The 25,835-nt window shown below is 40.0% G+C and overlaps 1 protein-coding gene across 1 annotated transcript in view; it reads right to left on the bottom strand.

Moving 5' to 3' along the window:
- GABRB1 (gamma-aminobutyric acid type A receptor subunit beta1) overlaps nucleotides 1–25,835 on the bottom strand; it is a 2,653,090-nt gene that overhangs the window by 211,770 nt on the left and 2,415,485 nt on the right. The gene's annotated exons all lie outside the window — the stretch shown is intronic.

Genomic DNA, 25,835 nt, shown 5'->3' with positions numbered 1-25,835 from the left:
CTGCCAAGTGTGTACCTGTGTGTATGTTTCCAGCTGCCTGAGGACATGGTAATGCTTTTAGACGCCTCACACTGCATACATTCCCTATCGGCGTCTTTGCCTTTGCGGATGATGTCACCCACCTAGAAGTATGCCTCTGGGAGTGCTGTGTTCAGTAATCTCAGTAGTGCATTCTTAAATGCATATTGCTATGGTGTGATAAGGTAGTTAGGTGTATGTTCGACTCCCAGCCCTGCCAAGTGTGTGTGTTTCCAGCTGCCTGGGGAAACGGTAATGCTTTTAGATGCCTCACACCACATACATTCCCTATTGACGTCTTTGCCTTTGTGGATGATGTCACCCACCTAGAAGTATGCCTCTGGGAGTGCTGTGTTCAGTAATCATGGTAGCGCATTCTGTAAATGCATATTGCTGTGGCGTGATAAAGTAGTTAAGTGTATGTTCGACTCCCAGCCCTGCCAAGTGTGTGCCTGTGTGTGTTTCCAGCTGCCTGGGGACACGGCACCTCACACCACATACATTCCCTATCGGCGTCTTTGCCTTTGCGGATTATGTCACCCACCTAGAAGTATGCCTCTGGGAGTGCTGTGTTCAGTAATCTCGGTAGCGCATTCTGTAAATGCGTGTTGCTGTGGTGTGATAAGGTAGTCAGGTGTATGTTCACCTCCCAGCCCTGCCAAGTGTACACCTGTGTGTGTGTTTCCAGCTGCCTGGGGACACGGTAATGCTTTTAGACGCCTCACAGCACATACATTCCCTATCTGCGTCCTTGCCTTTGCGGAAGATGTCACCCACCTAGAAGTATGCATCTGGGAGTGCTGTGTTCAGTAATCTTGGTAGTGCGTTCTGTAAATGCGGAATGCTGTAGTGTGATAAGGTAGTTAGGTATATGTTCGACTCCCAGCCCTGCCAAGTGTGTGCGTGTGTGTGTGTGTTTCCAGCTGCCTGGGGACACAGTAATGCTTTTAGATGCCTCACACCACATACATTCCCTATCGGCGTCTTTGCCTTTGCGGATGATGTCACCCACCTAGAAGTATGCCTCTGGGAATGCTGCATTCAGTAATCTCGGTAGCGCGTTCTGTAAATGCGTATTGCTGTGGTGTTACAAGGTAGTTAGGTGTATGTTCGACTCCCAGCCCTGCCAAGTGTGCGCCTGTGTGTGTGTTTCCAGTTGCCTGAGGACAGGGTAATGCTTTTAGATGCCTCACACCACATACATTCCCTATCAGCGTCTTTGCCTTTGCGGATGATGTCACCCACTTAGAAGTATGCCTCTGGGAGTGCTGTGTTCAGTAATCTCGGTAGCGCGTTCTGTAAATGCGTATTGCTGTGGTGTGATAAGGTAGTTAGGTGTATGTTCGACTCCCAGCCCTGCCAAGTGTGTGTGTGTGTTTCCAGCTGCCTGGGGACACGGTAATGCTTTTAGACGCCTTACACCACATACATTCCCTATCGGCGTCTTTGCCTTTGCGGATGATGTCACCCACCTAGAAGTATGCCTCTGGGAGTGCTGTGTTCAGTAATCTCGGTAGCGCATTCTTTAAATGCTTATTGCTGTAGTGTGATAAGGGAGTTAGGTGTATGTTCGACTCCCAGCCCTGCCAAGTGTGTGCCTGTGTGTGTGTTTCCAGCTGCCTGGGGACACGGTAATGCTTTTAGATGCCTCACACCACATACATTCCCTATCGGCGTCTTTGCCTTTGCAGATAATGTCACCCACCTAGAAGTATGCCTCTGGGAGCACTGTGTTCAGTAATTTCGGTAGCGTGTTCTGTAAATGCATAATTCTGTAGTGTGATAAGGTAGTTAGGTCTGTGTTCTAATCCCAATCCTGCCACGTGTGTGTGAGAGTTTCCCACTGCATGACAACAGTACATTGTTTTTACACTATTCACTCTCCGTAGAATCCGTACAGTGTCTTTGCCTTTGATGCTGATGCCAGCAATCTAGACGTATGCCTGTGTGAATGCTGTGATCTAGTAATCACGGTAGTGCGTTCTGTACATGCGTAATGTTGTAGTGTGATAAGGTAGTTAGGTCTGTGTTCTGATCCCAACCCTGCCAAGTGTGTGTGTGTGTGTGTGTGTGTGTGTGTGTGTGTATCTATTTATATATATGTAATGCAGATAGATATTGATATGTATGTGGATATCAGCACTATTGAATGTGTTGCATTATCTGTACGTGAACACCTTTGATGTATGTAAATCTGCTATGGCTCTGTGATAGTGCACATACTGTGTGCTGCAGTGATCCTGGGTTAAAGTTGTGTAGTGACCAGTTATTTTGTTGCTGGGTATTACAAGGGACATTGACAACAATGATAGTACAGCACCTTTAAACGGTTGTGTGCACATCTCAGCAACAGTCAGCAGTGGTTATTACTTTGGAGGATGAGTATGGCTCATATAACTATGTATTAACTGACACTACTATGCAAATCAGGTTAACATTACTGACTCCCGTTTATTCACAGGTTGTGATACAGATCCCAAGAATGTATGTGCATACATTGACAGGTGCAGGACTGGAATATTGTTGAATGCATGGAGGGGTGTCCATGGCCAGTAATGGCGATCTGTACAGCCTGGCAGGTACAGTCTTTGACTGTCCCATAACCTCCTGTATATGGCTGACACATGCTGAAACTGTGTACATGCTGACACACACACATGAAACAAACAGCTAGGGCTAACACATACACACACACATTGCATCAACATTGGGCCATGCAAACACTGTTGTCCCACACACACACACACACACACACACACACACACACACACACTTACATGTTGATTGGATGGCTCAATGACAGGCTCTGGAAAAGAAACACCATACCCTGTGCATATGATGACACCTGTGCCACCACCTGTAATGTGTAACATTGATGCAGGAACAGACTAACATGGTGCTGATGCACAGGGTGGCTTTATAGCACTGTAGTAATGTTAAAATGTTGTTAACACAAAGTGTGATATCCTACTAGGTGTATGTAAGCAGGCATGATGCATTGCAGCTATGACCATCAATGTAGTATAGTTTACAGCACTGTTGATTCTGAAGATTTATTATCCATCCATGTGCCATTTGACTTATGTGTGTAGTATTGGCAGCATGTGTTTCAGAGTGTGCAGTACATGTGTGATGTGTGTAGTACAGATTTATACATGCTTACAAATGCATACTCTGGCTTACATGACATTACACAGGCTTCAACATTCTTACACTAGCTTAGTCGTTCTTCAACGCGCCACACGGGCTGATACACATGCACACATGCTTACTCGGGCTTACAGGCACACACAGGCACGAACACACTGTCAGCAGGTTTGCAAGAAACTTCAGTGATATCCATGGTGTACACTGTCAGTTTCCTGACTGTACCTAGGATAAATCATAACATGCCTCTTCCACTGATGAGTAACTGACAGCAAACATGTGACACATTGCTCCGATAGGATTACAGTGTTTTATACATACACACTCATGATGTCACCTATCTTCTACTCTGATAGTCCCCTTAACCTACTCTTCCACTGTAGTGGCTTGGCCCATATGGCATGACAAATTGTGATTCACTATCCTCAGCCTCAGTTGCATCGGATTGCCTACTAATGCTTGGTTACATCTCTGACAGAGCGCTTCCACACATAGCAACCAGTACTCAGTAGCCATCTTGTCTTCAGCTTGCCATTCACCTGCATGGTGAACTAACTGTTAACTAAAATTACAATTTCTATGTGTATTTTAAATATTTTTCTTGTTTTAAAAGCGCAGCGCATTTTCGCGCCGCTGCGCTACACTTACACACCGGAGATCGGGGGAGGACAAATAGAGTTTTATTAATTTCCAATGGAAAAATATGCCACTGGCCTTATATTTGGCCATTGGCATGCTTCTTCAACTGAATTCATCCTTTATTTGCAGCTGACATTGCTCCGTTTAGCTACTTGCAGAACGTAACTCGGTTAACATCCGAGTACATTTCTGCACATAACTCTACTCTTGCACGGACAGCTTACTGTTTCATGTATCGCAGATTTACATCATTTGCATAGCTTTCACCTACAAATGTGGTAATTTTCATATCCTAACATTGTCCGTGCAACGTTCGTTTTAGGGGCTGTCTTACATGCCCCTACAGGATATTGCTGAATAACTCGGCAGACATCTTGCCTTGGTCTACTCTTCCTCTACTCGTACATGTCAGCCAAGGCTCCATGACTCCTGGCCTAAGCTTTGCTGTGTGTTAATATGTCTATTTGTGGAGTATGCATGGCTGTAGGTATGTTTTGACCTGCTATGTCTGACATTTCTACAAAGCAGCTCCCACTTTCATCATTTGTAACGGTGACAGCCCTATAGGTACTATATATACAGCTGTGACATTTGACATGTCAACACATACCTGCGGTCAATACTAAACTGACTACTTCAGCACTTTTCATACCTTCAGATTTTTCTTGTAGTAGTATAGCCGATAATACTGTTTCCTATAACATGTATCTGTTTCTGATACAAGATGTATCATTTTATTACACCACTACACACAAGAAGAAATCACAGGCCAGATGCCATTACATTCCTTTTGCAGGACACACCCGCCAAGAGTGTTGTGTTCCTCACAAAAGCCAACAGGTGCTAATCAAAACATATTACGCTATCATCTACCTTATGTGTTTGCCGGTATTTGCACTTTCCGTCAGTGGCAGAGCTCACATGCGAGTGTGGGAGACTGAACACTGTATCGGGGACACTGCATGACACCCTGAGGGACACATTTATTTTGTTTCTATTAACCTTCCACATTGACTATCACAGGGCATAAGTATTCATTTACATTTATCGAGGTACATGCTTTTGACTTATACATGTTTTGTCATTTGTCATCACGTCTTTCTTCACACCTGTCCACCTGATATCACTAGTTCTGTACATTTATTTAGGGCAGGGTTACCTTCATACCTCTCAACTGTACACATTTTCGGTAAATGTCCTGAACTTAGACTTATAATGTTGTTCATTTGTTTTATAATATTGTGCCTTTCTGGTAAATTAGTGGCAGGTCATTAAGGACTGTGAGGTTAGATAATAATGACAGACATTAGTAGTTTATAACTAATAACCCTCAAAACATTCATACTAATGAATTATCCATTATTCTATCAACGTTCTAACTTTGTCAGAGGAATATTTAAAATAGTCCCTATTTGTACTTATTTAAATATGCCTTTGTCCAGATGTCTTATTCTGAAAAGTTGAGAGGTATGGTCACCATTTTATTCGTACGCATGTACGTCCATGATAATCGCTTACATGACACTGATATAAGTCCCTATGTCTTCCCCCAATGGTTTACACAATATCCAGTGGATGGGTTCTTCATTTTTGGAAGGTATAGGCGTGTGCTATACCCACATAGGTATATTAATCACTCCCATGGGGCGGACCTAATAAATCTGTGCCAACCAACACCTGTGAACCTAGGCCCATTATTGCATACCCATGATTCCCATACCTGACACCTCTCCACAGTAGTCATAAGACATATTTAATGTGAGCGATAATAAAGTATGAAGACACTTCTAAGCACTATCCACTGTCCGCGTATCGGGACATATGTCATACATTCTGTCAACCCATGTGTTATTGCACTTGCACAAGCTATTGTTGCATGTACAGCTATACTGTAGTTGTGGATGACACTTCTTTGCAGCAATCATTACAGGACGGTGCCTGTAAAGAATCACAATTTTTGGGGTCCTGCAAAGGACACCTATATTCATGTTTAAAGAGTAGAACTTGCAGATTTGGCACACTGGTACATTCCGGGCAATGGTTTGGAAAGCAGCAGTGTATTTACCTTTCTTGCATGTCTGTATGTCTATCCATAATAGCTATGATGTAACCTATTTATGTACATGTGTTATATCTACAAGGACAAATGTTTATATGTTTGTTATGTATATATTGATTAATGTAATTGTGTGTGTGTATATATATATATATATATATATATATATATATATATATATATATATATGTCTGTACATTCTTTATTTCATATATTTATTTAGTTTAAGTCTATGGATATATATCTATACACAAATATATATATCCATATATAGATATATAAATAAATGTGTAGAAAACAGCATTCATTTGCTATGCTGTGAGCAGATTACACACGCGCAGGTGCACTTGCATATCCTTATTGTGGGTTACATATGTTTACTAAGTCTTTGTGCTTACATGGGCTTTCTTTATTGTGACGGTACCAGTACAATATCTGTAATCCGGTTAACGGACATATGTGAAACACACATTCACCTTTACATATTTAAATGTCTTTACAGCACACACACATTCATTAACTCATATGTGCTGTAGTTGTAGTTGACCCGGGACTGCATTCACGTTGGCCGGATGCTGTAACCACTATACTACTGGTGTTCCGACTCATTTATATGCCCACCCATAGTACATAGCTACATTAACGTACTCATCACCGCTTCACTTACAACACAGGCATCCATTCTCCTGCTGGGAAAAACGCGGTATTACATATTACACATTCCCTATTCCCTACTGCTCTGGACCCAATCTGCATATTTAATCACTCCAAGGATATGCAGAATTCCAAGGCTTATAGTGCTGGCACATAAAAGTCTTTGATTGTCAGGGTGTTCATGTGGTGCTCTGGGTTTAGGCTTGTCCGCCTGGTGAACGGAACTGCCTTGACCAAGTTCAAATGTCAGACGAAGCACATGGACAGAATCTGTCCATTTTATAGAGGTTTACCTGTGTTTACAGACACAGGTCTTTCGGCACCCGTCAGCAGCTTTTTATGTTGGCAATACATAATATGGGTGGGGGTGGTTACAATACATAATCCACGGTGAGGGGTGTTCCCATTCACATTTGACTATTTCCTGTATGCATTCATATGAGGATTATTATTTTGGACATGAATTAACTACAGGTATGCAGTAGTACAGTAAACAAATGTGAAGGTTTGTTACTGCAAATATGTACGGACCTCTGTAATACACTGTTGTTTTCTGGCAAATCAGTAGGTAGTCATTAAAGACTGACGTCAGAACATAATGACTGACAGTTGAGTTTCAGACTTCATACTCTTCAGGAAATTAATGCCAATGTACAAACTGTTATTTTATCAACTTTCTAAGTTTCTAAAAGCAATCTTTACAAATTGTCCATACTTTTGGGCCTTTGTCCCACTTTTATTCACGGCTTTGTCCAGATATCTTGCTCTCAGAGGTTGACAGGTATACTTTTATTCACGGCTTTGTCTAGATATCTTGCTCTCAGAGGTTGACAGGTATGGTCGGTCACACCTACACACACATTAAGTGTCCCTCACACATTAGATTAGGGTTATCCTGTTTATGTCAGTGCCTTCATCACCCTTATACCATTTGCCACTATGCAAATGTGTGCAATATATTTCCGCTTATTTGTGTCAGGACACGTGCATCACGGGCAAGTGTTTGAACCTGGGTAGTAGGTTATGCATGACCACTTAGAGCTGGACAGTGTTGTGCACCTCTAATGCACATTCCAACTTCTGTCCAGATATCTACAGGACTGGACTTCGTGTCTTCTGTTCTAATGTTTACACAGGTTATGTATCCCATGAGGGATATCCAAAAATTGTACCGATCCACAACAAGAGGAATACCGAACATCGCTTTGGAGTTACGAAAATGTGCTGAGGTCATGTGCAATCCTGCAACCGCCTAGGGTGACACTACCTACTACATATGCGTAGTGGTCACTATGTGTAGCTGTGGCTGCACCAAACCAGTAGGCCAAGTACGGCTGGATTTGGTGGACGTTCAGGTACGGGAGCGGGTTGTGTGATCCAGGTGTGTTGCATTTGTTATGGCCAGTTCCATCAGGACCAATCTGTGGGTATGTGCCGGTGACATATCTATACATTTGTATCGCACATTTCAATATTCATCTGTTTGTGGGATTGTGTTCTACAGTATGGCCTGTCTGCTTGTATTTCAGCTGTTTATACATGTGTTTGTGTTTCTTTCAGCTTCACCCGCTGCTCCCTCATACACCTCCGGTTCACCTATTCTGCATACAACACAGTATTGCCTTGGAGGATTGTACCATTACCCATCCACCCCACACACATAGATTCCTCACACCCCATACATCACTGCTTTGGTTGTTGGCCCATGACACGGCCAGAGTAACACATTGAATACCCTACATGTGTCTGGTACCTGTATGGTTGTGTGGACTACCCTGGCATGTTTGCTTTCCACATGCTATACCTCACGCACATAGGTACATGCCCATACTTCACTTTCATTACATGTTTGGTATACCCGGGTACTACCCGTTCGACTGTGATACATCCTGACAAGTTCGGCTTGTACCACTGACTTCCAGATTTTGGCGGCCTGTTGTACTCATTGGAAGGATGCCTCCTTTTCCTATGTCCGGGATGGGATATATTCCTTACACATATCCAACTGTAGTGGACAATGCCTCCCCACAGTCGACGGTAGGGTTGCCACCTTTTCAATTGGCCAAAGTGGGACATTTTTGGTACACACATCACATTTTACAGGCCGACACATACCCACGGTCAGTACACAGGATAGAACTTAGACTTCTTGCCTATATAAAAGCTTATTCTTGTAGCAGTTCAGTTGCTTATTCTGTTTCTTATAACATTTATGTAATTTAGATACAGAAAACCTGTTTAATGCAACTATTACATAACGTATAGGGAATAATTTTGTCCTATAATCTCAGGACATTTGCCATTGTTATAGGTTTTTGTCAGGACACAACTGCCCAAAGAGGGACTGTCGCTCGCAAAGTGGGACAGGTGGTAATCCTAGTTGACGGTACGGATAACACTGTTCCTTTCAGCCTACATGTGTCCTTATTGTTGTGGCTGTTTGTATGCTCCTTCTGTTTTGTTTACATGCTTATTCTATTTCCTATCACATTTGGTATGTGAAATACGGACATACCTTTTGTATGTGACTATTACATGCCTTGTGGTATATAATTCGGACATAAGGTCGCTAGATATCTACATTTCTCGTGTATTTTGTTATGGACACATCTGCCCAGCTGTGTACCCTCCCTCACATTATGGGTCAGCTGGTGACCCTCACCATTGGGCTGGACGTACCTACTGGTGGATCGCTAACATATGATGCGTTTCACTTCCATTTGGTATGGCTATCTACACTGCGTTGGACTAATGCCACACGGTCTTCCATGTCATTTGTTCGCGGGATAGGGACCTGTTATTCCCTACCGTGCATTTGTGTTTGCTTTGTCACTTTGTGTTCGCAGGTACTTTCTTGCATGCTTTGCATATGTTTCAGTATCCAGGGACACTGATGTGGTTACTAACTTGCAACTTGTTATATGCAAGCATTTTAGGTTGCACATCGACAGCTGCCATTTCCACGCCTCCGTGCGGCACTTCGACACGCCCTATGCACTCGCGCTCCTTTCCTGTGCATGTGGCTGTGTCGGCAACGCGCCTTCATTACTATGCATTTGGCGCTACTGCGCCATCTTCACGCCGCACGGTCGGCGCAAGCCTAACGCCGGCCTTGCGCCGAGCTTCATGAATCCCAGAGCTGTTTTTTTTATGGCCTTCATACCTGTTATATGTATATGTACATGAAATTTATTCATTTGTTCCTAATGGATTTTTAACTGTATGCATATTTTACTTATATGTTTTTATATACATACATCTTTTTTCAAAAGCATCTTAAAAGTATTTTTATGTATACACTTATTTACATATTTATTCTTGTGTTTATAATACATAGTTTAGGGTGTTGACATTTGCACAATCAGTTTTTATATGTATTTTTATATATTTTTATATTTTGATATTTATACTGTTTTGTGCTGAAACATTTATTTGTAGTGTTTCAGACTTCTGTTCCAGAAGACTGTTTCAAACTTGGGAGTGGTTTTCACTAATCCAGGAAATGATGTCATGTAAGATTTCCTATTTAAAACAGTTTACTTCCTTAATTTCCTTGTATCTGATGAAGTTCCTTCTTTTATTTTTGGAACAAAAGCGCTTATACCGTCTTTTTTGTCTGAATAAAGAAAGCATCCTTGTACTGAATTGTACTGAACTGGATGTGTTGGCTTGATTTAAAGCACACGTTAGAATAGTTCAGGGCTCACTGGCTCTCATTGTCTGCATACTGCTTGTGCGACGATTTTCTTGGTGTTTTGTGCATTTTTTCGTCTTTTAGCTGTAGAAAAGAAATGTCTAGCCATAGTGTGGGCACTGCAGAAACTTCAGCCTTATCTGTATGGAAGGAAATTCACTGTTATGACAGATCACAACCCCCTAACATGGTTAAACAGAGCCAGCCAGCAAAATGCCAAGTTGCTAAGATGGAGCCTGGGGTTGCAAGCATATGATATGTCAGTGCAACACCGCAGTGGGATTAGCAATGCCAATGCAGATGGGCTCTCAAGACAGGGAATGGGGTAAGGTACACTCAGATAGACATAACTCTCTCAAGCAGCATTTCTCAAGTGCCACTTGAAAAACTAGCTTGAGTTCTCCTGGGGGGGGGGGATGTGAAGGCTGCCAGCCTAACTAGATAGAATTTTATAGATAATTCTATCATTTGTGAATATTAATGTAAGGCACAGGCTTGTTGTCTTAAATGGAAAAACTGCTGTTAGATGTGGAATTGCAAAAGTGTCACAACAGTGCTCTCTACTGACCAAGTAAAAGCATGTTGTGACCCTTTGATCTAAAGTTGGCTCCAGCCCATCTAGATGAAGACATTCTTTCTATTGTTTTAACCAATAGTTAAATTGCTGGATTTAAACATGTAAATATATTGTTATTGCTCTGCTTCCTGACCAGCTGCAAGATAACAAAAGGAGATGTTAGGAATGTAAATGTAGTTTCTGTTAGCCTGGGAACCCAGGGATGTGTGAGGAATGATGTAATGGGAACCAGGAATGTGATTTTAAAAACGGAGAGAATCAGAGAGTTTTAAGCATTTTTGTCTTGACCATCCAACTCATCAGCACTGCCTGTGTTCTATATGTAAGTTATTTTAGAAGTGTTTCTCTTAGAAATAGCTAGAAACTAGAACAATTAGACTAAGTGTTTTTTGTGATGTCAGAACTGAACTACTGAATTATTTTAAGTATTTCTCTGTGATGTCTGAGCTCTTGACTAGCACCGTGTAGTAAGAAGTATTGCCTTGTGTTTTTATTATTATTAAATATTTTAAAACCTTTTAACTGTGGCTGTTTTATGTAGAAATAAGTTAAGCTCTAAGAGTACATTGCATGTATTTAGGGCTCATGTACCAAGTCACTCTAATACGCCTTGACTGTTTAGTTATACTTGTTGTTGTGTCTTTCGGCTTTTCCCGGTTAGGGGTCGCCACAGCGAAACTCCGGTCCGCTAATGATTGGCAGCAGATTTTTACGTGCTGGCTTGCCGGGCCTAATGCACAACCTTCAACGAAGGACCATCCATTCACGCATGTCGCCACACAGAAGACGCTCTAACCGAGAATCGAACGGGCAACGTCTAACTCTGAGGTGACAACGCTACCGCAGCACCACCACAATTGGATAATAATATTGCACACTAATAATTGGACACCATTTTAAGGGTCTTTGAGTAGCTGATAACTATTAGTGGGTGGTTGCAAGGTACTACTGTATAGTCTGGGAAAAGGGGGCACAGCAGGAGAACCTGTGCCAGCCTTCCTCAGGAGTGTCTGTGTGGTTGTATAAACTCTTCTCAAAGTGTGAGTGTGAGTGTGCATGTGTGTGTGTGTGTGTGTGTGTGTGTGTGTGTGTGTGTGTGTGTGTGTGTGTGTGTGTGTGTGTGTGTGTGTGTGTGAGCTACTTGGGCAGGGACATGAAGCACTGGTTGGACAGAGAGGGTGCTAAAGGTTTTAGCTTGCCCCATAGGCTGAGATCTGGACCCTATAGCTGTGCCAGTGGGGAGTCTTATTGGAGACCTGGGGAGCAAAGGAGTGACCAGCCCCAGACTGACTGTGATCTCTGTGTGATGTTAAGGGAAACTGCACTTTACTGTGTGTATTTATTATCCTTTCCTCCTATATGAGATGCCCCTCACTGGTGTTAGTGGTGAGGATTGAGGCTCCTTGATTGCTGGGCCAGGGCACTGGTGTCACACTACCTCCAACAACTGACACCAGTAAACTCTTGTCTTCCTGAAATGGCATCTTACAATCAGCGCAATGAAGCCTTTTTCTAATGTAAAAACATTATTCTAAATTCTCTGCATGCTGGTATGTGGCGTCTGTTTAATTACTTATTCATTTATCTTCCATCCTGTTGAATCGACTAAAACATAACATTGCAGCTGTACTCTTTGCCATAATCAAGACCTAAATGTATCCAGTTGGAAGGTATGTAAATATTTTCATGCTTAATTCACATACTGCTCCTATTTCTGAAGATTTGTCTCTATTCTCAGGCTTGATTTATCCTGTTCAGAAAATATTCTGAATTCCCCAATGTCATATCATTTTGATATTGTTAAGTACACAGGAAACTAGGCTATATGGCCAGTATACAGGTGGCAAAAGTAATTTAAATAAAGACCAGTGCCATAACATATTTTTGGCCTCATTTTTGTTATTTTTAGGTTTTGAAACGTGCACTTCTGTGTAGTGTCCTACAAGCCTACTTGAAGTGGGATGCTTGCAATGCTTTTCTCTATGCATATTTTATGCTAATGATGTGTCCAGATTTTTTTTCAAAAGCCTTTGTACTTATGTTCATTCTATACAGGTTGATAGGTAAGCATTAATCTTATCTTTCTTTTCACTCACTTTTACTCACTTTCAGGTCCTTGTTGTCCACACTGTTCTATGTGATTGACAGATTGTCTCAAATCATTCCTGCCTTACTTTTTCCTTAGACATACTCCCCCCACAATTCGGAATTAGAAATCCCTGCATGTATATGCCCAACATCCAAATGAAATACAAGCAAAACTTGCACACGCAGTATTTATAGGGAATGTTTATTTGACAAATAGTTTTTCATTTGTAAGTCTATTTTCCATGCATATTAAATAAACATCATGCATCTGTATCCCACTTATAAGATACCGAGGTTGAATATTGTACAGTGTGTTTACAAAAGTACACATCGTAAACATTCTGCTCAAACATCTGTAATGTGTGCTTCACTGGCCTATATCTACATGTTGTACCTGGACTTGTCAATTTGTGATCAAGCCTGCTGGGTCTTATCTGAAAACAGGCATTATACTGCATCTACCAGACCACAAAAGTAAAAATAAAAGAAATGAAGAAGAAAACATACAGACAGTAATATATATCGCTAATTACCCCAGTTTATTTCAATGTACAGCTTCTGAAAGAAATATAGCAACAATGCTGTATGTATATGAATTCATGAAAATATTTGCATTTAGAAAAACTGGTGCTCTTTATCAATGGCTGAATTGCTGAATGTTTACTTTTTTATTAATTATTTTATATTCTTAACTCTGGAGTTCAAAATCGGACTTAAAAATGGGTTTCTTGTCAAATCAACCCCAAAGCAAGGTGAAAACAATAGATAAACAAACAACTCAATTAGTTTGAGCTTTCACAACAGCAGCACAGTGCAGGATGAGCAGATTTTTTTTACTGAGATGGATTTCTGAACAGCTGTAGCTTGCTACTTGACAAGAACTACTTAAAAGCCAGTCTCGCTGATAGAAAATGTTGTTAACAAGTTACTGCCAGCCCTGACAAGCACCACAGAATGGCCAATTAAAAATAACACAGAACATCTAAATTCAGTGTTGCAAGCATTTAACAAGAAAGCTTCACTGAACAAACCTTATTTAAAATGAGATTCTGGATGAGACAGTTCATGGCAGACTACAAGAGTAAAATGTGTAGAGGATTTGCAGTAAGGCAAACAAAACATGTACATTGATCATTTAAGCCTTAACTGTGACACTGCAGAAGGAAAAAAAGTGATGGCAGGGAGGATGTTCAGCAGCTGGAAATATTTCAGTTATATTAATGCATAACTTATATTGTAGTTCTAAATATATTTTCTTTGCTGCACATGTATTGCACAGCCTTTGTGTTTTTCAAATGCTATTTGTGTTTAATCATGTAATTATTTTATGTTTGTCTCAGTTTAAAAATATCTTTGGACATAACTATCTACAAAGATTTCATATCATGACAAACTCAGTAGGAGAAATATAACTTAAGCAGGTAGCAGGGAAGCAAAAATACTGTGTTAAAATGTGGAACATGTAATACCAGCACTTTCAATAATGCAATTATTATTTTAAAAAGGTAGCTAAGATAATAAAAGAAAAAGACAAAGACTGATGCAGAAGTGTGGGAGAAGCTGTGTATGAGTCTGGTAATAATAGCATAATGGGTGACGTATGTGTGTGGGGGTGTAAGGATAGGGAGAGAGAGACAGAGAGAGTGAGAGTGAGAGAGAGAGAAGAAACAAAGGGATATCCACAGAAACACATGGGAGGGTACTGAGTGACAGAGAGAGACAGAGAGAAGAATATAAAAAAAGTACTGTGCCTTTCAAAGCAGTTGCATGATGAAGGCATATTAGAAATAACCAGAAAATACTTTTAAAGGATTAGTCTGGTTTTACACAAGAGAGGAAATGAGGGCTATACACTGAAATCAACATGCTTACCACGAGAGACTGTAATGAAAGAAAATATATACTCTTTATACAAAGGAACAGTGAACAAGGAAAGTGTAACAAAGAATGACTGCAGCTGTGTTAGTAACTTCATTTGGATAGGGCCATACTTAGGGTAGAGATAGAGGGCTACACATCACCTAAAAAGTGGTATGGGAGACCAGTCACGATGATCGTTAACAAAAACAAAAATTTAGGTTTGACATTTGAAAAAGGACATAATTTCACCGTCTGTTGTTTGTAGATGAAGCCTGTTGATAGTGGTATGCAACCAGTTAATTCAGATTAAGAAATTAGGGGATTTTTAGAAATGACTTTATCAGCTACTGTTCTTCTGACTGTGGAGTCAAAGTAGCCAAAAGACAAGGCACAGTTAGAGATGAGATGACAATTGACAAGGGAAGAAACAGTTTCAGTTGGTTGCATATGTGACGACCCACCACTGGACCAGTAATCAAGGAGCCTCAATCCTCATCACTAGCACCAGTGGAGGACGTACATTGGGAGGATGACAGGAACACACGCAGTATTTTCAGATGCAGCTCTCTGCATCAAGTGCAATTTCCCTTAAGAGCACACAGAGACCACAGTCAGTCCAGGGCTGGTTTTTCCCTCTTTCTCCAGATCCCCAGTAAGACTCCCCACTGGCACAGGTATATGGTTGAGATCTCAGCTGAGTGACCAAGCCAAGACCTACAGCATCCCCAAGTAGCTGATACACACACACACACACACACACACACACACACACACACACACACACACACACACACACACACACACCTCTGAAATCCTGGCACAGGTTTACTAGCTATGCCCCCTTCTGCCCAGGCTATAAGGTAGTTATTACTGCCATGAGCCAAATCTTTATCAGCTACTTTAAGGCCTTTAACAAAGGGTGTCCAATCTTACTGTGCAATGTTACTATCAATACAAATGGTAGTTTGACCAAGAACAAGGCTATTAGTAGTGGCTTACAGTGTCAACAAATAAATATGTAAGTACTCTCAGAGCATAAATATGTCTAGACAGACCATCCACGATGAAATATTTAAATATATTTAATAGTAAATAAAAGAACAAGATAATATTAAATATACCTTTACAATAACATCAGAGTTCAAAATCACAGGAAATATTTAAAACAATATTGCAGGACAGTCTCAAATAAATAAAAAAAAACATCTAAATCAAACTTTGCTATATTCCTGACTATATCTAAAATAATTATATTGTACCCTAGTACACATACTTAATTATAGTAGCAAGGCAGATGTGGTAAATAGATCCTGTAGCTGATGTTGTCAGGTCAAAGGCAGAATACAGAATGCTCAGTCTCCCTCAGAAAGTTCTTAAATTAATACCTTAAATATTACTGCTGGGATAGATTGCAGAATGACATAATTTCTTGTCACCTGACTCTATCCCAGTTAAAACCTCCACTGCTGAAAGCTTGCAGTATTTAGCATCTACCTGTGAAAATACATACTCAAGGGCTTTCCCTCAGATCTTCACAGATCCTGGAAGTTGTAAAACAATAAAACATTTCTAAGGCAATACAGAAAATTTCTCAGTACAGACATTGTGTCTGTTGCTGTACTGAAACTGAAAGATAACATCTTTTTATAGCGTGGTCATAAAGTAATTTAATTTCAGCTATTTTTCTGAACTTTTGCAAGTTAATCTCTTGTATTCCAGTTTCCATTGTTTAAATGTATACATTTAAACAGTTACAATAGTGTATGTACATTTCTGTTCTTTACCAGTAGGATACACTGTGGTTACATTTTTAAGCTCAGTACTTTACAAACCCTTTTCAACACACACTTCTAAGGCAGCAGTTTGATATACACATAACATACAGTTCTAATACAGTCATAACACAAGCATCGTACACATATCATTCAATATTCACAAATGACATATAATTATTTACAAAATTCCAGATAGCTGTGCTGGCAGTATTCCCCTTTGTCACACTTCTATATAAATCATGTTGATATTTACAAATGACATATAATTATTTACATAATTCCCGATAGCTGGGCTGGCAGCATCCCCCTTTGTCACAGCATACCATAGCACTGCTGAACTCTTTACATTGTACAAATACCAGGAAATGTGCTTAATATGTCTCTCAGTATGTGAAGATAGGGAGGAGTCCATTATGATTTATTAAGTACTTGCCTTTCCCTTCCTGAGCTAATTAATGGTATTTAAAAGCTTACTCACTGTTACTTCCATGGCTAGATTCTCTCTCTTTCTCTCTCTCTCTGTGCCCTTGCTCCATAAAATAGTCCCACCTAAATGGTTTGTTCTCTTCCCACTAGTTGCTTGGCCCAAAAGATAACGTTTGAATATAGATCCTGGGAAGGTTCAGCACTGTTATTTGATGACCCCTCCATTCCACCCTGTCTGGTCCCCATCCTTGCAAACAGACCTTGCACCCTCCTTTTTAACACTCTGCCCTTCAGTTTAAAAAAATGAATTGCTTGTTTTACACACAGATGATCACAAAGCTCCTCCCCTCCTTCATATCTCACCCTTTCTGAGTCTGCACCTATAGCCAGACTTCCTTTATGATTTCAGCAACTTGATTATGTCCCTCTCTTCAGATTTTTCTGAAGAGTCCTTTTCCCTCTCCAAGCTCCTTTTTCCTTTTCTTCCTCCTGCCTCCTGTATCTTTACTCTTCTAAGTTGATTCTATGTTTTATGTGAGCCTGTCTCCCATGATTCAGCCTCTCAGGGTTACATGAAATCACACCCCCCGCCCACACATACTGAAACTGAATTCTCTTAGCATAATAGCAGACAATGCTGAAAAAACATCCTTAAAGACTTCTTAATCATCAGAGCTGAGTCTGTAAGAGATTCCTAATGTGTCCCATAATTCTTCAGTACACACATAATAATACCACTTATCACCCCACCTCATTTTTCATAACTGATAGAGGGAATCTGTCAAGTTATTTTTTAATTAAAATAGCCACCACTATTTAACCTCTCCATGTTTAACCTGTTCACTTTAAAGGCATTCTACTTTCTCACACCTAATTTTGTTATGTCTCTTCTGTTTAATTTTGTTTCTTGGATAATAATTATTGAATCGGACCCTTTTATTCTAACTAATAACCTTATCCTTTTCATGGAGTTGTTTACATGTACAGTATACCAAAATCTGAACTTTTATTTCTTTATTTCTTCAAGTATTTTATTTATTTATTTATTTCATTCATTCATTCATTCATTCATATTCATTCATTCATTTATGTTTGTTTGCAAGGGTAGTCTGACTGAGTAATAAATGACAATTCTTAGTAGAGCCAGAGGGTGAAAACCTCCAGTAATTGTAAAACAAAGTACAATAACAAAACCACAATTTGCATAGTACAGTAGGAATACAATATAGACATATAACTGTCAAACAATGTCACCCAAATACATCTACTTGAGGTCTGATATTTTCCAGTTTATTCAATTTCTTCAGAATGTAGTTTTAATAACCTTGGGTGTCTTGCATCTCCACCCTCCACTTTCCCCACAGAACATTTTGATGACGTTGGGCTTGTTTTGGTATTTGGGCAGTCCTCAAAAGAGCAATTATATTCTTCTTTACAGACCCTCAAATATAGTCACATTACCTGTTGCCATACAGGATAAATATTAACTTGCCATGCATCATAGACTACAGCTAATTAATCACTACATGCCTTCTTTTTGAGATAGCAAACACTCCTCTCATCCTTTTGCTCCTCTGTGCAAATATTACAAAGCTTTAACTGTATCATTCTTTAGAATAAACATATAACTTTCATGGTTCTCTTCCAGTTAGCCTCCCACTAGCTGGTTCCCCGGGCCCCCAAATTCCAGCCGAATGGTTGCATTGAAGGAGGCAGGAGAGTACTTCCCACTCTGTATAGTTCCTTCCCCATGGTATCATCAAGATTCATTGAGATAGTTCCTTCCCTTCAAAAAAATAAATAAATAATACAACAAGGAGGGACGAAATCCATATTACCAATCTCCCTTCCAAAATTCACCAAACCAACCCTCTCTGAGCTCTTAGAACTAGTATCTGCCCGACAGACTCCCAAGTTGTGCAGAATATGCAGCCGCAGTCTAACAAAATAGGCAAGTGGATTATTTACCATTAATTCACAGCTAAGCAGTAACCGTTTAGTTGCATGCCAAATCAATGACAGCATTGTCATGTTCAGAAGTGTAGTATCAGTAAGAACATATCTAAGATGGAGATAGCTAGTACTCCAGATTTAATATGTGCCCATCAAGGTAACTGTTCTGACATCTGGAAGGTCTGTAACTGTATAATGGTAGAGTACCAGGACATATTCCCATTCCCTGAAGTAGTAAGAAATCTGTCAAGCTAAGTAGAAGTACGGACTCACAATCTCTACTTCTCTTAGAATGGAACAAATAAAGTGTTGGGCACAGCTTCATTCTTCAGTTCCAGTACCCTCTTAAGTGGTTGCAAGACCCCAGAATCATAGCAACATTCAATTTATAGCATCAAACTGGGCTAGAAAGCCAATAATCAATGGTCACCCCCTTCACCTCCTGCACTTTCAATATCCATTCTATGTAAAGACCTCTGTGCCATCTGGAAAATAATGAATTTCATTAATGTAAACATGGTTAAAGAACAACAATTCACATTAACAAATTGCATGTAATATCATTCATATATATATATATATATATATATATATGTGTGTGTGTGTGTGTGTGTGTGTGTGTGTGTTTACATGTGTTACATAGTGACATTTTTTGTACACAAACATCAGAAAGCTGTATATAGTGTGTATGCAGAACAAACAAGAAGCTATATCTGTTGAAGGTACACATTTCTTTAGAAATGGCTGAATTAAATGCACACGAGTTTTAAAGAAGGATGTTCAACCCCCAGTGGACTAATGTGCCTTAAGCAGAAACAACTCACAAGAAGAAAGAATGTTTATGCTTAGTAAAAAGAGGGACAACTGACATAGGCCAAAGGAATGTTTATGACATTACATTACCTCTCAGCTTATTTTGTTGTTTCACAGGTTTGAGCAGATGGCTTGTAATATGTGAGACACCATCAGAGAAGTGATGAGAGGGCAGCTTTGTGGCTGCTCCTTCCACATCATTGGAGTGAAACTCCCAAGTATGATGAGTGGGTAGCATTGCACCAATCCACTATCAGCCCAGAAGAGTCAACTTCCACCAGTGTGAATTTACTCCCCTCACAAGACATGTGTCCATGCACAGTGCAGTTTGATTCAGATATGAAAGTGAAAGCAAACAGAAAACAGAATGAAAGTGGTAGTAGCATGTCCACAAAGAAGATATCAACATAACTTCCAAGAAAGTGTTTACATGGGTGACTGGGTTGAAATATATTATCATTCACTTTCTGAGTTTCTTATGAATCTAGTGTTTAACTCATTACAGCCAAGTGACGCCTCCAGGTGTTTCATAGGATCATAGAAAGTTACTAGGCTAATGGCCTGAGGGCCCATACATGCCTAGCCAAATTTACCCTTGTTACCATGATCAGCACCTATTGCTCCTGTCCAACAGGGTCACACATGGAACCCACAGGGTGAATTTATGGTTACCCATCAAATTGTCCAGATTGCATTTGAAAAGGTCCAATGAGGTGCTCTATTTGACATGAGGTGGGAGTCTATTCCAATGGTGTGGTAACCTCTGGGAGGCAAATCTGTCCCTCCAGCAGGGTATATTAATGTCACATACCAAGTTTAGGTCTTTAGAGTGAGTAACCTGTGTACCATTTCACTTCTGGATGTGCAGCATTTCTAATAAAACAGGGTCAGAGAATGCCTTATACACAAGGCAGAGATCGCCTCTGAATAGTCTGTATGAAACAGAATAAAGTGTCAGTAATTTCAGCCAATCCACATAGGATAGCTGCTGAAGACCTTGAATTTTCCTTGTGAGAAACCTTTGTGTTCTCTCCAATTGCTGCACGTGCTTTGAAAGGTACATACCAAAAGAACTGTTGGACTAATTTCTTGGCCAAATGAGTGAAGCATACAGGATGGTGACAACTTCTCCTTTTCTTGAGACAATACCCTTACTTATGAGATGAGCCATATAGAATGCTCTTCTTACCAGTGTGGAAACATGGTCATCAAAGGCAAGGTTGCTGTCAACCTGAGTGCCCAGGTCTCTCACCACTGACTGTGTACTTAGGGTATTGCCATGGATGTTGTAATTTGCAGAGACATCGCTCTTACTGGAAGCGATGATAATACATTGTTTTGCACTGAGTTTGAGGTCATGACTTTGGCATCAAACACTTTTTTGCTAAGACCTTCTTGAAGAATGTTGACATCGTTTGGAGATTCTGTGACTGCACCCAGTTTGCAGTTGTCAGCAAACTTTGTCAGCCACAGTCCCTTGGTTTTAGCTTGCCCTTTGGTGGAATAGATTCCAAACAGTAGAGGTCACAGGACTGATCCCTGTGGAACACCACTGATTATGGGTCTGCTGTTGGAGGTGGATTCCCCTATTTTCACTGTATGGGTTCTATCAGTGAGCCAGTTTGCAACCCACCTTACGTTATAAGGGTTGATATCTAGCTGACAGAGTTTGTCAATGATGCCTAAGTGAGGGATAGTGTCAAATGCCTTGGCTAGGTCTAGGTAGGCTGTATTAATTTCCCCTCTTCCAGGGCCCAGGTCACTGTCTTGAGGAAATCCAGCAGGTTTAACAGGCATGATCTCCACTTGACAAATCCAAACTGGGTAGAATCTAGTATTTGGAGATTACCTATATATTTGTTGATAATGTCCATGATGATTCTCTCCATGGCCTTGCAAATAAGGCTAGTCAGGCTAATAAGTCTGTAGTTCTCAGGGTCAGTAAAAACACCACCTTTGTGCAAGGGGATAACAGTGGCTGTTTTCCATTCAGCTGGGACAGATGGTGCTTAGACTGTGATTGAAAAGAGTACACAATGGTGAGGCTAATTCTTGTTTGAGCCCATGTAGGATGTACCCTGGGATGTTATCAGGTCCCATTGATGCTGTGTTTTTGGCCTTAGAGAGGGTATTTATGACCTTCTCTTTAGAGATACACAGTAGGGGATAGGAGGTAAGGATGTCATGAGGTATGTGTGGTGGGGACAGGGGAGTGAAGTTTTCACCAAACCTGTCAGCTAACAGGTTAGCTATGTTCACTGACTCAATATATGTGTTACCATTAACTACCAGTTTGGCGCAAAGCTGGGTCTTATGTTTTAGTTTATAAATGTAACTAAAGAATGCCTTACGGCTGTCCTTTGTTGAGGAAGCTAACTTGGATTCAAAGTTTGCCTTGGAGAACTTCACAAGAAGTCTTATTTGCTTGTTTAAGCTGAGGAGGGAGTGTCTCCAGTTTAGAACCTGCTCCTTTTTACTGTTAGACTGCATTTTTTTCCTTTTATTGTAAAGCCTGTTAATGGCGGTTGTCCACTATGCAGGTTTGCTCTTCCTTGAAGAGCTTGTTTTGGTCCTAACAGGTACCGCCGAGTCAATTCAGTTATACAGGTGCTTGTATAGGGTACTGATATAGAGCTTGGCATAGTTACCAGTTCTGTCTGAGGGGAAAGTGCAGTGAAGCTATTTATACCATCCTGTAAGTGGTTATAATCTGCTTTGGAGATTTTTTTAGTCTAATTGCGGTTGGAGGGATAGGTGTAATAGTTACTTCAAATGAGACAAATTTGTGATTACATCTTACCAGGAATTAAGTCTCACAGTGGGGGTGCTACAGTGGTCTCCCATATTTGTAAGCACAAGATCCATCATGATGTTGATGCCCCTAATGGTTTCTGCAGTTATATCCTACAGACACCACTAGGCATCAAATATTGCTTGATCATATTTGTATCAATAATTCCACAACAATGTTACATTTTAATTATTATTTGGCAATACTGCTGCTATTACTAATAATAAATATTATTACAATATTTAATCTTAAAGTGTACACAGTGGCAAATGCAACTATGTTGATATTGGACCTCTGTCTAGTGTAGGTAAAGGTATATAAATTGTTGGTCATATAATATTTATTGATATTGTCATAAATTTCTTGTTTTCCTAAATATCTCAACAATCAAGTAGCACAAACAGAACCACTTAGCCTCATATGAAAACTCTAAGCTGGATGAACAAATTGCTGTTGACAGTATGCGTGTAACTTGATTTGTTGCTGAGATATTGTAAGTTGTTTATAAAATATTACCAACTTAATAGTTACTGTGTTCGCTATCAAATCCAGTTTAAGACCTAGAACCTAAAGAATACTACCACTATAAAAATAGTTTGTGCTGAAGAGTCTGCCATTTATGCTTATTTAGTAACCCCTACGGTTCCAGAGATATGAACATTTGTTTGAAATGTGAGGGCATAATTTGATATTATCAAAAAAGATATTCAAAAAGTGTAGGCTTCGCCTATTGGAAGTTACAGTGCAAACTTCCAGAGGTCCATTGGAGGAAATTAGTATTTGTTTTTGGAAAACTTGCCATCTGATCCATTTAGTCATTCTCGTTTGCCATTCTTTTACATGCCTATCAAGTTCAGACCACTATGGTGTCAAGAGTGAAGTAGGATTTGTAGGATTCATTCATTCCCTGACAGTTCAGAGTGTTGCTGTGACTTGGCTGCATAGTTACTGATGTTAATCATATTGATCACTGCTAACCTTAGCTATATGGGTTATATCCTGCACAAGATATAACAACTAGCCATCTTCAAAAACTTCAGGACACCTTCCATGTAACCAAAACATTAGACTGCTGAAGGTGAGCTGACTAAAAGACAGGTTTGGGCACCAAAATCTTCAGAACTTTCCTGTTGCCAAAGGGGCATTCCTCTGCAGGCTTTCAAGGATCAACAGTTAGCTAACAGTGTTCCACTGCTGAGCAGATAAGTCCCCTTTGGGAGGGGTCCACATTTTCTTTTTTGTTGTTTAAGTTCACTTTCCTGCACAAGAAATTACTTTAAAGTTAAGAAAATGGGTTATTATTGATTGCATTGCAACTTAAGTGCACTTTTAAATGGGAGTGCACTTTTTCTTGACAGTTTAAAAGTTGTTTAAAAGTGTTTAAAACTGTTTTTTTTTTTTACTGTGGAGAAACTGTATTCATTTTAATTTTTGAGGCTAGGAAAGTGTATTAACCAATGTTGCTTGTATTATCACTAGTTTTCTGTAATTATTTAAACTGCAGATATTTTTGTTTTATTTTTAAAGATTGTAAAATAATTGTTCTTAAAATGTTTCCTAATAATTTGCTGCTTTACTCCCCACACCTCTGCTGAAAATGTGCTTCTGCCCAGTTGGACTTTCCCAGTAATCAATTGTCAGTAAATAAATAAATAAATAAACAAATAAATAAATAAAGTGTTTTTTACTGTGTTCTGACTGGGAAAAAAGTACTTTCATCTACTTTTTATTTTTACCAACTTTTCCTGGTTAGGTTCTCTGGGAAAGAAATACCAATTTTGGTTGACAATGGAAAAAAATGCTAGTCTCTCAGGTATAACTTCTTCGACTAAAAGAACAAGTTAACTTAGCAGCCTTTGCCACCACAGCAGGCTAGTAATTTGCCTCATCGCTGTGGCCAAAGCTGGTTCCTCAGACCACTCATCTTCTTTCCTGAATGCCTCTGGTGTTGTCCATACAGCCACTAGGAATTGGGAGTTAGCCACAGCTTCTGCGGGCTGTCGGGGTTCTTTGTTGGGCAAGAGAGAGAGACATTCTTATCAGTCCTGTGAGAAGTGGCAGGGAAGGGCCTTGGGAAAGCTGTTGTTGCTCTTAATAAATCTGCTTGCTCCAACTTTCCTGTTAAAAAGAAACAGAAACTAAACATTTATCTTCTCCTGTATCAGTTCCACTGGATAAGAGTAGTTTGTTGAGATTGGCTCAGGGTCTTCTACAGACTACTGACTCTTCTTGTAAGGTAGTTTCTAGTAAAAGAAAAAGGGATTCCTTTTTTTCTGAAGTGGTTCAAGATTTTGAATCTGTAGAGTAATGTGATTTGACAGATGCAGTTTTTTTTCTTCTCAGATTTCTGATTCAGATTCAAAGGAGAGTATGGTATTTTAAATCTCTGTGAGGGATTCTCTTTCTCTGAGACTATTTCCAGAATGTGCCAGGTTTCTCAGTCCCTCAGAAAATACCATGAGGTGTTACAACTGGAATTCTCAGTACATGCCCCCCCCAGTGTTGTCAACATAGGAGGATGTGCTTGTCACAGCCTATGGTTTTCCTGACAGTCAGCCAGATACAGAATAAGACTTTTGAGTTTCTATACAATGATCTCAGAACTGTCCCAACAGAGTTTTAGTTAATCCAGCTACTGCCAAACATTTTGTTAATACTAATCCTTCTCTTACAGACAAGGATGGAAAGCTATTGATAAGTTTGGGGAAAAAGGTATATGCTTCTGCAACTTTGATTTTTAGAATTTTACATTGTCAGGATCATATGTTAAAGTTTATTCTGACTACATGTGAATGTATGAGGAATGCTTTATTCTCAATTCCCTCATGTGAGGAAAAAAGTTCTCTTTGTGTAGTTTAATTTCTTCCATTTCTCAAGTCACTCCTCATTTTTAAAGTGCATTTATGACTCTAAAAATACCTCAACCAGGTCTATTGCTGGTGTTACTATGATGAGGGTGCTTTTCTGGCTGCTTTCTCAGAACCTCACAGAAGATGTAAAAAATGAAATTTTGAATTCTTCTTTAGATAGAAATGTCATTTTTGGATCCTCTGCTGCAGGGGTGATAAAAAACAATGTGATGAGAGAGGTAAGATGGTTCAAGGAATCTCTCAGATTTTTTTAGCCCTCCTTTTCCAATGTTTCTAAGGGATTTTCGGCTCCATTGCCCAGTTTTGACAAGAAGCAAAATAACCAGTCTCAGAAGAATACTGCTGAGCAGCAGTTTCAAATGCAATGATAGCGAGGTCTCTAAAAGAAACAGGGACCTCCCAGAACAGAGGATAGTCAAATAAGGCAAAATGACTATATGAGAGACCTTGTAACACCTTCCCACCCAGGCACTC

This window comes from Protopterus annectens, chromosome 2.part0 (assembly GCF_019279795.1).
Source record: "Protopterus annectens isolate FY-2018-M chromosome 2.part0, PAN1.0, whole genome shotgun sequence".
Taxonomy (NCBI): Eukaryota; Metazoa; Chordata; order Ceratodontiformes; family Protopteridae; genus Protopterus; species Protopterus annectens.
This window is presented reverse-complemented; position numbering and strand designations above follow the sequence as displayed.